Source organism: Indicator indicator, chromosome 6 (genome assembly GCF_027791375.1).
Source record: "Indicator indicator isolate 239-I01 chromosome 6, UM_Iind_1.1, whole genome shotgun sequence".
In the NCBI taxonomy this organism is placed as follows: Eukaryota; Metazoa; Chordata; class Aves; order Piciformes; family Indicatoridae; genus Indicator; species Indicator indicator.
Window position 1 is genome coordinate 21901519 of NC_072015.1, and position 14213 is coordinate 21915731.

Genomic DNA, 14213 nt, shown 5'->3' on the forward strand with positions numbered 1-14213 from the left:
CGTGCGGACAGTGCTGCCACCGGGCGCCACCAGCTTGGCTTCTGTTGGGGGTGTGTGGGAGGCCGCGGCCCAGCGCCAGTTTTCCAGAAGCACAACGTTGTCATCTAGGTGCTGGGGCTTATCCCTGTGAAGAGGTGTAGCCCCGATCCCACAGAAATAAAAGACTGTTTTTGGGGTGCAATTGAGAAGTGATTTCATACGGCTCGAGGGGCTGAACGGCCGGGGGTGCAGGGGCTGAGCCGGCCCGTGCTGATCCAGTGGAGGAAAGGTGAGGCCAAGAAGCGTGGCTGGAGGCAGAAGCACACAGTTCATAAAGGAAGGGGATGCGTGCCTCCTTGTCTTTCTAGCAGCAGAAAGCGCCGTGGAGCGCTTTTGCACTGAGTACTTAGATTTTTATTCATCTGGAATCTCTGGAAGTCAGCTACTGTGCCAGAGGGTATCTCTGTAATGGACAGATTTCATGTGCAGTGATCACTGGGTAAAATTCATATGGGTGTTGGCATAGGTTCAAATGCACATAACGCTCTTTTTCCTCTGGGGTCTAAAGATTGGCTTTAGCAGCCAGCCTTCCATAATGATACTGATAACTGTTTTCTTTATAGTGCAGTGATTTGGCCTTTTCCATGAGCAGCTTCAGCATGCATATGGGTCAAGTGTCTTCTCCCCCGACTACCCCCAGAGTCTCCAGTGGTCCAGGAATCACTGGGCGGTTTGATACAGCCCTCACCCAATGCCAGAACAGCAGAGAGAAGGGTTATACATGTATAATGACAAATACAGGGAATCCCGGTTAAAACAGCCCTCCAATGCAATTGCGTGATCTTAGGTGATCTAACACAGCCATAGAAGAGGAGAAAAGGTCCCACTCTCCATAATCCTGCTACTCTCTTTCTCTACTCACTTGAGCAAGCCCTGATGATGGCTGGTGAGTTTGTTAATTCATCAGAAAACTGCTCTAAGAAGAAAAGTAATAGCTTTTGACAGTTCATTTTGAATGGGCTTACTTTGTAATCGGAGATGGTGCCAGAGGGTTGAGAGAGCATAAGAGAATAGGACTCATTTGTTAGCAGAGGAAAGTTATATTCTCTAAATACACCCTTAGATTTCAGAGCAAGACAAACTGATTTGAGCCTGATGTTTATTGTTGGAAGTAATTTAGAAAGAGCAAGTCACTAATTTGTTAAGAAACATCCATTTCCAGGAATATCAGCCAAATTACACATAAAAGTACACAGTACTAACCAAAACCAAGCCACAAGAAGGAGACATTAAGCTTGTGCCATATAAACTTTTCTCATGCCTTCGTGTAAGTGTGTCCACCAGAATCTCCATGTGATGAAACCAAAGTGCCCTTCTAACTTGCATGGTCAACTGAGTATACAGTTCAACACAAATTTCAGCTGCTTGTGTTACTGATAGCAGCCTGTGGTTTTACAGTTCATCTTCCCAAAGGATTTGGGCTATTCTTCATTTCATTTGGTTGGTTTCAGTGGAATGTGAATGGAGACAAATAAACACACCTCTTAACTCTGTTCTTTTTATGTGAATGTCGTAAAAAATAGAATTACACTGTCTTCTTTTAGCCCTGAATACTTTGCATTCTTTCCTTTAGGATGGCCCATAGCAAGGAGAGGTGAGGATTAGCAGTGTTTCCCTTATCCTAGCCAGTGTGGTACACTGGTTGTTGGGATGGTTACTTTTAGATCCACTTTGAAGTACGGAGGAGTCTGAAGAGGTCCAGATATTGACCTTTTTTGTTCCATGTTCTGAGTTCAACAGGTGAAGACCACATCTTCAAGCTCCTCAGTTACAATTCGTAATAAATAAATATTGATCAGTGTTTTGAGCGGGGGGGGGGGGGGGGGGGGTGGCGGGGGGGAAAGGCAATCTTCTGGAAGCAGTTCCAAGATCTTCAGTTTCATTACCTGTTTTATTTTGCTCCCTGCCCTGCTGCCGTCTTTTAAGTCAGCACTTTCAAGAAACCCTGATTTCACACTTTTCTAAAATTAGCTCCAACTTCATTTTGAGGTCTAGCTGGCAGAGACCATTGCACTGTAAGAGGCAAAAACTCAAAAGAAGCTTTCGATTGAGGAGAGACAGTATTCCTGAGACTCATCAATCTCAACACTGTCTTGGAAGGGGCCAGGCTGTTTCTTGAAGTAGTACAATTTTCTCACAGGGAGTTACCTCTCACTAACTTAAACTATGTTTTGGTAGACAGGATTCCTAAAGTTACAGTGGTCCTTTGTCAGTTCTTTCAATGGGGTCAAGGCAGCAAATGCCATGTGAGTGTAATAACATGGGATGGAATGTTTGGGCACAGCCTTGCTCAGGAGTCCGCATCTGAAGAACATGGAGAAGTATTCTTAAAAGAAGAATACTTGCTTCTTCTGAGTCTATAAGCAATAGTTTGTTAATATGCCAGTTCATTCATGTATCCCATGATGATGCATCACCATCAGCTTGCAGCAAGTCACTGAAATGCCTCTGCAGCTTTTGCTTTCCTGTTTCTAATCTAATAAAGCATGTTTCTAATATAGTCTCCTTAAAGGACTGAATTTTTAAAAAATGGTTGATTTTAATTCACTTGGACTTTACTGAATTAAACCAGTTACTGAAGGTAAGAGTCTTAGAAAGATTGAACATAAAATATAATTTTAATTGTCAGAAAAATTTGCTTTGTTTTCAAAAGGCTGACTTCCCACAGGTGAACTTGTGAGGATGCAGATAATGAAAAGAACCTAACCTCAGGAGACACAATGCCTTGTTTGTCATGGGGAAGTTCAAATGCTTGATTCAGATTATTAATGTCACATTAAAAATGGCAATATTATCATTGCCTGTCTTAGTAACACAATGTCTTTGGCTACCATTTTCACTACTTTGGTTTCTTTCAGGTAGTATCTAATTTTGAAGTTATAGAACTAATGACTTTTTTTAGTATAGTGTAGTGTCATTACTTATGAGGTCATTTAATTAATCTGTTAGAAAGTGTTGTAATCTGGCTGCTTGTCATAGAGAACACCATTGCAGCTCCCTCTTGGATGATTATATTTCCATTTCAGCTTCGGCCACATACGTCTTTGATTTGGTGACAGTAACAATGCTGGAGTCCTTGGTAAATGTAGTTGATGACTTCACAAAATTGGAACTCAAGATGTTATAAATAGTTCATATGTTTTGGTAAATGTCGATTAGGCTGAATACCTGAATGGGGTATACAGAGGGTAATATTACCCAGTCTTTGTAAATAATTATTTTTGTAATGAACCCTCTGAACTCATTGACACAAGGCAGATAGTGTCCCATACCTTTAATATGGTTCAGTTTATATCCCCAAAAATGACACGCAGATGCAACGTAATAATGTGATGCAATTGAGTTCTGTTCTCTGAAGCTGGGTGTGGTGGTTTGGTCCTGTCTGGGGGCCAAATGCCCACCAAAGCCACTCTATCACTCCCCTTCTTAGATGGACAGGGTAGAGGGGAAATATAACAAAAGCCAGTTATAAGATAGAAGCAATTTAATAATAATGATAGGCACCAGCAATAGACCACGCAAAAGCAAAAGCAGAGAGATGTTATTGTCTACTTCCCAACAGCAGACGGTGGTCAGTCTCAGGAAGCAGGGCTCTCTACACATAGTGGTTCCCCTGGAGGGCAGATGCCATGGACAAATATCCACACTGCTTCTTTCTTTCACTTCGTTCTTCTATCTGAGTTGACATTATATGGCATGGAATATCTCTTTAGCCAGTTTGGGTCGGCTGACCCTCCCAAGATCTTGCCCATCCTTGAAGCAGGGAAATGTTGGAAAAACACAGCCTGGATGCCTGCTCAGGAGCAGCCAAAACACTGATAACGTTACAGTACTGCAAAACACCTCACTAGAAGGATGCTTTGAGGAGAATTAACTCCAGCTCAGCCAAACCCAAAAGTCTGGGAATTGACACAGGTGTGATTCCACCAGGGCAACAAAGCACTTGAGAGGTGATCAATAGGTTCTCCAACACTTCATACTCTACAGGTCTTCTCCAGTATTTTGTCCCATGTGACCTTCATTCAAGTCATCACAAAGTCATAGAATCATAGAATCCATAGGTTGGGAGGGACCTTAGAGATCATTTACTCCAACCTTCCCACCACAGTCAGGGACACCTCTCAACTAGACTTGGCTGTTCAAGTCCTCATCCAACCTGGCCTTGAACACCCCCAGGGAGGGGCCATCCACAACCTCCCTGGGCAACCTATTCTAGAGTCTCACCACCCTTATACTGAAGAAGTCACCCACAATCTTGCTGCAAGCCTCTGATGTGTCACCTCCTCAATACTCACCAGCTCTGACCACCCGCATAGCTTTTGTGGCCCATAGGATGGAATGGAGAAGGCACAGAGCATATCTGACTAGACTTGCATTTGCTTATTGTGGGAAGAGGAAAGAACTGAACAAACCACAGTCCCAAGCTGGACAGAGGTGTGAGAGAAAGGCTGTCGAGCCAAGGAGGTATATCTCTAAAAAGTGACCTCCAGAGTATGCTAGTCACTAGGTCACAGTGTTGGGGAGGAGGGAAAGAAAAGACAGATTTCTTAGCTGCGCTCTTGTTACTTTTCTTCAATAAATACATTCTTGGAGAGGACAGCAGAGATGGAGTTTTTATCTCTTAAGTAAGAGCTGATCACAATATAGCAACAAGGAGAAATCCTGAACAGGAGTTTCTGGTTCTTACAAGGTATGATTTGGGGCATTCTTGTAAGCTGTCCTCTGGAAACATGGGGCTTGTACTTTCTTCAGGATGGTTTCTGTATCCAATTAAAGAATGTCTGGCATGAATAACCATGAACAAAAGTCATGTTATCTTTTCATCCTGAAATCTTCCACTTTGCTCAATCCTTACTCTCTTTGTGGTTCTGCAAACACTGAGCTGATGAACACTGAGCATCAGGCAGATTTAGAGACATATTCAGAGCCAACTGAAGTGCAGTGCCTGAAACAGCTGTCAACCACCAGCCATCTCCTCTTCCCACTCTGTCTTCCCCCAGTTTTGGAAGGGTTGCCAGGCCTGTGTCAGAGGAACTGAACATGATAAAACAAGAGCTGAACAGCTGCAGCTTCCAGACAGGCATGTTCATACACATGAAAATCCTTTTCTAGCTGCCTACATAACATAGCTGGGTGATAAAGGGAGAAAGTGTGGGAGGCAATCCACAAGCCAGTCAGTTATGCTCGCAGTCCGGGTGGCAGCGTAGCAGGAAGGTTTGCATGAACAGCCAAGTATGATTCTTGCCTCACATTGTTGGATGTGTGTCAGCGCTTCTGGCAGGAACTCTGTCTTGGAGAACTTTCATCACTGTGTATGTTGTATAGATGTGCAATACTGCAACAGGAGCAAGATAAACCTATCACCTTGACATACCTACATTCTAGTTCCATTTATACATTTGGGGGTCTCATAGGGATTACTTTAAAAATGCTGCTTTATCTTAACTTATTACACAGCAATGAGATACTTAACACAAGGTATTTTTTACAGTTTTCCACAACATAAATCAAATATTTATTTAATTGTTATGCATTAGGAATGGTCTATATGAATGTTTAAATTGTTCTTGTGTTCTATTTTGTTTCTCATCTAGAGAAAATTTGGAAGGATGCCGATTTTGGAAGGTCTGTTTTTTTAACTCAGAGATTAGGAATTTCTGCCTTAAGTTTTCTTAAGAGGGAATGTGCTGTCAGCACTAGCACCTTATTGAAGACAATTAAATCTTACAGACTTTCTTACTTCAGAGGCTTATTTAAACATGGAAAGTAAATTGTGATGACAAGAACAGAGAGAGGATTAAGAATAATTTTAGGTGTAGAAAACAATCCATGAGAGAGATCATGAACTAGTGAAGTTTATATTAAATATCTGTAAGGTTCTTGAAAATATTTTTCCAAGTGGAATCTGAAGAGTTGTATGATATCAGTTGCTCCATCTCCCTGTCTTGGTTAATGCAGAGCCCTGCAGAGAGTTGCAGGAGAGTGAAAAGGATCACTTGCCTTTGAATGACAAGTTGAAAGAACACCTTAAGCAGACTCATGAATGTTCATGGCAGCTGGTCAGGATTCCTCCCCTACTCTTGTTTGTAATCTACTTTATCTCAGGATGATCTTTAAGATGTCATTCTCCAGGCCATTGTTTAGAGGGCAGCTGAGGACATACAGAACCTACTGTGTGAATCCCAGCAAGGGGAAGAGATCACAGAGTGGTTGCATGTGCTCTGAAATGGAAGGAAAAGGTAGATCCTGCTAAACCTTCTGCTAGGAAAAGAGTCTGTAAGTAATGCATTGTTCCTCCAAGGAACAATATTACAGTAAAAATGCTTTCCTTCAGATCTGTTGAATGTAAGCTTTCTGCTGAGAAGACACTACTATAAAACTAGGATTAAAAAGTACTAAGACATATGGGATAAGCTGTGAGAGAGCTGATGTAAAATTTGCTTAGTGAGGATGTACCCTGGAGCCCTCATCTGCCATGCACGTTAACATGGCATCAGTTAGGGCACCAGCTGCTTCTGTACTAAAGCTGGTATAATCGTTTATGCATACAGGATGACTGTGAATAGAATTAAAGGAAAGTTACTCTGAGTGTCAGCAGAGTATCATGGTGAAGGATGTAGCTCACTTTTATTAGCTTGCAAGCTAGGTCAAATCCATATTTGATCTTGCCCAAATTTCTAGAAGCTAATTTATCTTGTGTGGTCAGCTGCCTAAGTATTTTTCATTGGTTCATCCTGCCCACTGTTCCTCATCTATAGGCAGCACATGCACATACCTATGGGCATTTGCCCTTAAAATAGAAATTGCGCTATGTTGCAATGCACCTCCCTCTCCTTAAGTATGTCTGTGTCCTGCATTTCCACCTTGAAAGCTATTATTTTTAACTGTTCTTGGGCCACAACTAAATCACTTGGACATTTCAGGAAGGAGATTTCCAGAAGAGAAACAGCTTGATGCCAGTATAAAAGTGCTGACCTGAGCCATATTCACACTGGCCCATGGATAAGTGAGCAGAGAATTACAGAATTTCAAGGGACAGCAAGGATTTTTTGGCAGAGTTTTTAGGTAACATTAATATGCAACATCTGTAAGATAGTTAGCTATGGACTGACAAGAAAGAATATGGTTTAGCAGGTCCTTTAGGATGAGGCTAAGAACAAGGAAAGGAAAAGTGTGAGTCAGTAGGAGAGAGCATAACTGGACGTTTAATTTTGTGTAAAGAAAGACCTGGATTAGGAATAAGAACAATGGAAGTGGAGTGTGCCAGAGGGCAGGATAATTGACAGTGCACTGACTCATCCATCAGCACACACATTTGCCATTTGCTCTTTAAAGGAGTTGAAGTCAAGGCCAGGGGCCAGCAGAATAGTACTCAGACACCTCTCTCCCAGACTTTCTACCAGCACTCCAACTTTCGTGCACCAAATCCTCCTAGCTCAATACTGGAACCATGCAGCACTTCTCAACATCCTCTGTCTCCCTTGAGATGTGATAAACAGCCTCACCATCAGTTCTTTCCAGTGCATGGACAGACTGTGGTCAGAGATCAGATGGGACTTCTCCAGGCCTTCTTCAGTTTGTCACTACCATTTCATCTTGAGATGTTATGAACACGCAGTGGAACAGACATGCCTTTGGGATCCTGAAGGCTAGATGAACAGAATATACCTCAATATGCCAAATGTCTTATCAGTGCCTGTATCTCCTGTCCATGAGTACTGGCAGCGAACATGGTAGCTATCTGTAATGGCAGTCTCCACTCCACAGCCATAAGACCTGAGTTAAAGAGTCTGCTCACAATACCAGTGTCCAGTCTCTGCAAGCATCACCTTCACAGTAAGGCTATGCCTCTGAGCTCCTGGGCAGAGGAGTATTCTATAGACACATTGAAGAGACAGCATTCCTTTACTGTGGTGAGAGCAGAAGAGGCATTAGTAAGGAGGAGTGAAATGTCAGCATTGAAATAGATCAGGATTTCTGGTTGCTGTGCTTAGGTTCAACTCGGACAATAGTTGTTGCCCCTCCAGGCAGGTAATAGGCTGAAGGCCAAGGAGAGGCTGCCAGTCTTGCACCAAGATGAAGAACCTATGTAAACATCATGAAGGGGTAACTTCATTTTATTCCCATACCTCTAAACCACCATTGGCTCAGAGCATCCAGGAGGCTGGAAACAGCTCCAGATTCCTCCAGTGAGGCCTCACAGGCTGGTGATCCTTTCTGATGAGTCCAGACAGTTTACTGATCACTCTTGTGCTTTGCAGCTGAGTGAGAGATCTGACTGCCCTGCAGCCGGGAGCTTGCCTTTGAACAGTCTCGCCTTCATGGCTACAACTCTAACTAGAAGTTGTTTGTTTGTCATAGTTACCAGTAGATGAAGCTTGCAGTCTCTGACAGAGCTTATGGTGTGGTATTGAGTGATATCATGGAACAGGGAGATGGAGGACTCATTCTGCTCATAGGAACGCAAAACTTGCCCATCTGTCTTTTTCATTTCGTGTGGTGGCAACATCTCCTTCTCACTGGAAACAAGTTAATTTGGACACAGAACAAATGTGCTTGTGGCTCTAGGGCTGCCTAGTTGGACATGGAGAGCTTCTTTTCATCACCAAGCTGACGCTGTTTTCTCATTCAGAGCTGACTGGTGGTATGTACAAAGTTTATCCCAGGCTGTTGCCCTTGAGGTGGTGACAGATGTGGTTCATTCATGGTGTTATTATTGGATGGAAATAGTCTCTTGAGAATGTACTCAGCAGTTAACAGATACCGAAACAATGTAAACCTCAAGCTTTTCAAGATTGTGCAAAATTCTCAGAACCTGGCTAATCTGGGGCTACCAGTGTGGAGAGTTAAGAACCATGCAGTCAATAACCATATGTCATTGTCAATAACCGTATGTCATTGTCAATCTGTGCCCTTGCATGGTGGGAGGAAACTGTAGAACAAAATGCACTGAATGAATAGCTCTCACACAGTCTCTGCCTCTTATTTTCTCAGTTCATCTACCATGAGTTAGAAGGAATTAATTCAAACTGGCCATGCAGGCAACTTCACAGAAGTGACTGTGAGCATAAAGCCATGCTACTGACAATAGTAATGTTATCAGAACAGTAGTGATCTCATTAGAAGTCATGTGTCAAGGACTCAGTCAACTCCTACATGATACATCTTTCTCTAGTTCCTTTTTTTTGTACAGAGTTACTAAGTTCTTCTGCACTTCTAATGGGGACTGCTTAGCCTGGCCATAAGGATCCTATTCATAGATTCATAGAATACCAGGTTGGAAGGGACCCCAAGGATCATGTAGTACAACCTTTCAGGGTAAGAATATAGTTTAAATGAGATGGCTGAGCAACCTGTCAAGCTGGGCCTTGAAACTGTCTAATGCAGGAGAATCCATCACCTCCCTTGGGAGTTTATTCCAATGTTTAATAGTTCGAATGGTGAAAAAAAAATTAATGTCCTCAGTAGCAACTTGTACTATTGCCTGGGGCTAGCCTGGAAATCTGTCATTACTAGCAATGGCTCTGGTATAAGGCTAGGAGACAGGGTGGAAGTGGTTTGACTGAGACTGTGCCATTTATGGGACAGACAGCTCTGCCTCAGCTTTTTGCACAGCTGCTAAGAACAATTTCTTGACATTTGTACTGTATGGCATAATTCTTTGCTGGGCCTGATTCAGTCTCCCTCATGATTTTTAAACTTTCATTTGGGCCACATGGAACCCAGCAAGAATTATGGAAAAAAAAAAATCGATCTCAGCAAAATTATACCCACAGTTACCCATAAGGAAGAAGAAATGGTCTGTAATGCCTCAGGGTAGATCTCGTCAATCACCCAGGAAAGTTTCAAATCTGATCATCTAGAAGAAAATATTTGCAGTATAAATTAGGAAAGATAAAATCTTTTCTAGATCAAGTAGAGCTCTGGCTGAGTGCCCAGCCTTGCTGCCAAACAGCTGGCTGTGCTTTTGGAGTAGAACACAGAAAAAGGAAGTACATTTCTCTGGAGGAATCTGTAAGAGAGGTTAACAGAGGTAAGAGACCTTGTTCCCACAGACCAAAATTACCTGGAGACTTCATTAATATCTATTCCAAATGCCTGCTGAAAGCCCTTAAGAAAACAGTTTTACTTAAACTGAAAGCCCATTCAAAGCCTGCCATTGAAAATATCCATTGAGGCAATGCTTCCCTAGGCTGAAAAACACGGTGTTATGAAAAACAGACCTATAAACAATAGAGCTGTGCTTTGTATTTTGTATTTTCCCCCTACATCTCACGCTGAAATCATGTGCTTTAGAAAATATATAAGTTGCAAATCACTAATAAATGTAGAACCAAACTCTGCTTATGGTTAGTACCAGAATTTCCTTTTCTGTTCCTTCTGAATACAGTGGCTTTGCCTAAAATTCACCAGAACAAACAATTCTATGTTAAAAAGTCTTGACATTATTTCTAAAAAAGTTAAAAAACCAACCAAACAAAAAACCAAAACAACAACAAAAAAGCAAACCCACCAAACACACAAAAAAACCCAACAAAACACAACAAAGCAAAACTTTGCTTCAGTAAGCAACCTTTTCTCAGCAGTTACTTTCCAGATAGGGACTAATATTGTCATGCTAATGAGAGAAGTAATGACATACTAATACAAAGTCATGTGAGTGACTTAGAGAAGCTTGCTTTTCCTAGCTTGCCATAGTCTCACATGCTTTACTTTCTGTTGATGCTTGGAAGCCTGCACATATATGGGCCAGTCTGCATCATAGGAATTTCATAGAATCATAGAATTGGTCAGGGTTGGAAGGGACCACAAGGAAGATCTAGTTCCAACCCTTCTGCCACAGGCAGGGACACCTTGCATTAGATCAGGCTGTGTAGAGCCTGACTTTATATATGAGTACTTCACTTCTGGGAAGTGGACAGAGAAATTAAATTTCTTGTGTGATCATCAGACACTAATTCTGTTTGTGGAAATGGTTGCAGAGTAGATTTTATATTTATGTCACCAATTCAGATCACTAAAAGGAATATATTTTGCTAAAAGGAAATTCATACAGGACAAAAAATATGTTATAAAACTTAGGTCTCATTAGTCAAGAAATAGAAGGAGCATTAGAAATGACCACGGACACTGTATGATTTGCAGGTATCTGGTATCCAGTAAGTCCTTTTGTGATCAGATTGTGATAGGCCATAAACGTCCAAACCAATGTTACATGAGTAAACATGGAGTTGTTTATTTATTTATTTTAAGAATTGCAGATGTTTGGAGGAAGTCTGAACAGAGAAGAAAATGAAAGTGAGGCGTGTTGTGTCCCAGGTTGTTTCATCCTGATCACTCCAACAGTACCTCTTCAGAACTACATTAGAGGTCTTCTACCTCAGCAGGCCAAACGCTGTCCCCTCTCAGAAACAGCTCTGAGGGATTTAAGAAGGGCTGCTGCCATATGCTACATGAGACCCTCCTGACAGCTCTAAGCCATGGATCTAATAATGGCCTGGAATGATGCCACATAAATATTTAGGCAACACTTAGTGGGAATTAAACTGTTACAGCAGAAAAAAAACTTTACTTGATTTATCTGACTCTGTTTCCAGCAGTTCACTGATAGGGATTAAAAAGATTGGATCCCAACCTAGTACAGCAACCAGCAGAAACTAATAATAGCAGGTAACTGGAATAGTTTCTGTTAGCTCACATTGGACAAGCCTTTTTTTCAGTCTTCACAATGCTGCCCAGCATTTGAACTCCGGTTCACGGATGTGATGACACAGCTCACTCTTCTCTGGTAGAAGTTTATATCTGAGTTTGTACTGGTTTTCCCTTTCAATACCCCAAGAGAAATGAAGTCTTCCCACCCAGGGCAGCTGGCACACATGGCTTCACTAGTGCTCCCCTCTTGAGATCCAGATCTAGTTTCTGTCCTCTCGGAAACTAGGCAGGTAAGCATTCTAAAGAGTGACGCTGTGATATTAGTGAGTAGAGACAAAAAACATCACTGCAAGGCTCTTGCTAGTGTAGTGCATCACCTTTGAAGAAGCATTATGCAAAATGTTGTACCAATCATTACATTTTCTTTCATCTCTATGAACAAATAACCTATTGCTTCCACCATCTGCTTATACACAAGGAAACAATGTATGGAGTTTGCTTTCATAGCAAACGTGTAAATCAAGTCAGGGATGTACAAAACACGCTTTTTAAAAGAATCTCAACAGCAAGTTACTCTCTCAAATAGAAATCTTGCTTTAGGCATATCCTCTCAGTTGTCTTGCAACAGGAATTTCCACAATCGCATTCTCAAGTGTTTCTGTGTGGGCACACGACCACATAGATGATGAAAGATACATTACATCACTGCAAAAAGTGGTACAGTTTTACACAGAGGTCTGTTTTCCTCACAAAAATGACTGATGTATGTGTGAAAGGCTGCCCCAACAAGTGTGACTGTTCTTGCTAAAACTTACAAGCATGGAACAGCCTGGGACATTGTTAGATTAAAATTATTAATTATTTAAGTTAACAAATAGATATTTGTTAGAAGCATTTGTCCCAAGCAGGCTGTAAAAACTCTGTGGTAGGCACTCAGGATTTCTTGCTTGATGAAAGAATACACTTTTATATAACAAGTCATTTGTACGCTACCTTCATTCCTCAATATGACAATATGCTGCTGAACCTCAATTAAAACAATTAAAACAGTTCTTCTAAATTAATAGTTCACCATGCTCTAGCAGCAGAAGAGGAACCCAAATGAGTAGCCTTCTGTTTACCTTTGTTCTAACTGCAAGAGTACATCTCAGCTACGTATGATTTTGTTTTAACATAATTAATAATGCGTTGCTAGACAAATTTGTCCTGTGACTTTTAATAATTTCGATTTTGAGTGCATTTCATCAAATTCATATATATGCATCTAGGTTATTCTAATACAACTTTATTATTACAGTCCTCAAGACCTCATTTGGGATAAAGAAATAGTCACTAAAATTGAGAATAAAACTCCTTCAGGCTGGATTTAGTATTAATGAGCAGGCACTCTATATTTATTTATAACAGTAGTATGTCCTACCTTGTTCGAGGTCCCCTCTTATTCCCTTTAACCATTGCATATCTACTGGGACACACTGAATAAGACGACAACACAAAATGCATATTCTAATTATGGCTATGACAGCCATAAACTATTCTTTAAGCCATTTCAAATTGGGTAACCAGGAGGTAAGGGTAACCCACCAAGATGAACCTTCAACAAGCTGATGGCCACTTCTTTACATTCTTCAGCTGAATCTGCTCCCAGCAGAACACCATCTACATGTTACAAGGTAGTAGAAGCTTTCTTACCCTTCTGTTGCTTCTGGGTTTTTTGGCCAATGCATTACCAAAGACTGTAAGGCTGTTTTTAAATCCTTGAAGCAGTACTGTCCAGCATAGCTGCATTTTTCATCCAGTTGTTAGGCTTTCCCATTCAAAAGCAAACAATTTCTCCTATTATTCCTCCAATGGAATACAAAATAAAGCATCTTTTAAACCCAAGATGGTAAAATAGGTGCCTGAGTCAATTGTTGTTGTGAATATAAGAATTAGTTGCTACTGGGTGTACATCCGTCAAAATCTGATCTTATAACCCTTTGATCTTGCAGCTTCTTGATGAGCAAAACTGGAGTATTCTATTCTAACTGGCACTCCAACAATAATCCATATTTCAACCCACATAAACTTTCAATTTTAAAGGGTATTGTTTGTGTCCTACTGGTTTTACCCTTGGGTTTAGTTCCACTTTTACTGGTTCTGCCAATTTGGCTCTTCAGGCTTCTCAGTTGCCCATATGTAAGGAATCACGTTATTTCAGGTGGGATCTCCCTCTGATCTCCCTTTTAAATGTTCCTTTTCTGAGATGATTCTTGTAACATATATACTTGTGCTCTCCAGACATTACTAGTTAAAATATGTACTTGAAACTTGTTCCAATTAAAAGTTATTTATCCTTCTAATTTATTTAATGTCTCTTCTCATCAGAGATAGTGGGCAATCTGAAGCTGTTCTAGAATCTCTACCCCTGTGGCACCAAAACCATTTATGTTTTCCCCTATAGGTCCTTTGAAGCCATTTATTATGAGTAGCTCCATTATCAATTACAATTTTCATTGTTTCATTCCCCATCTTAACTGGAG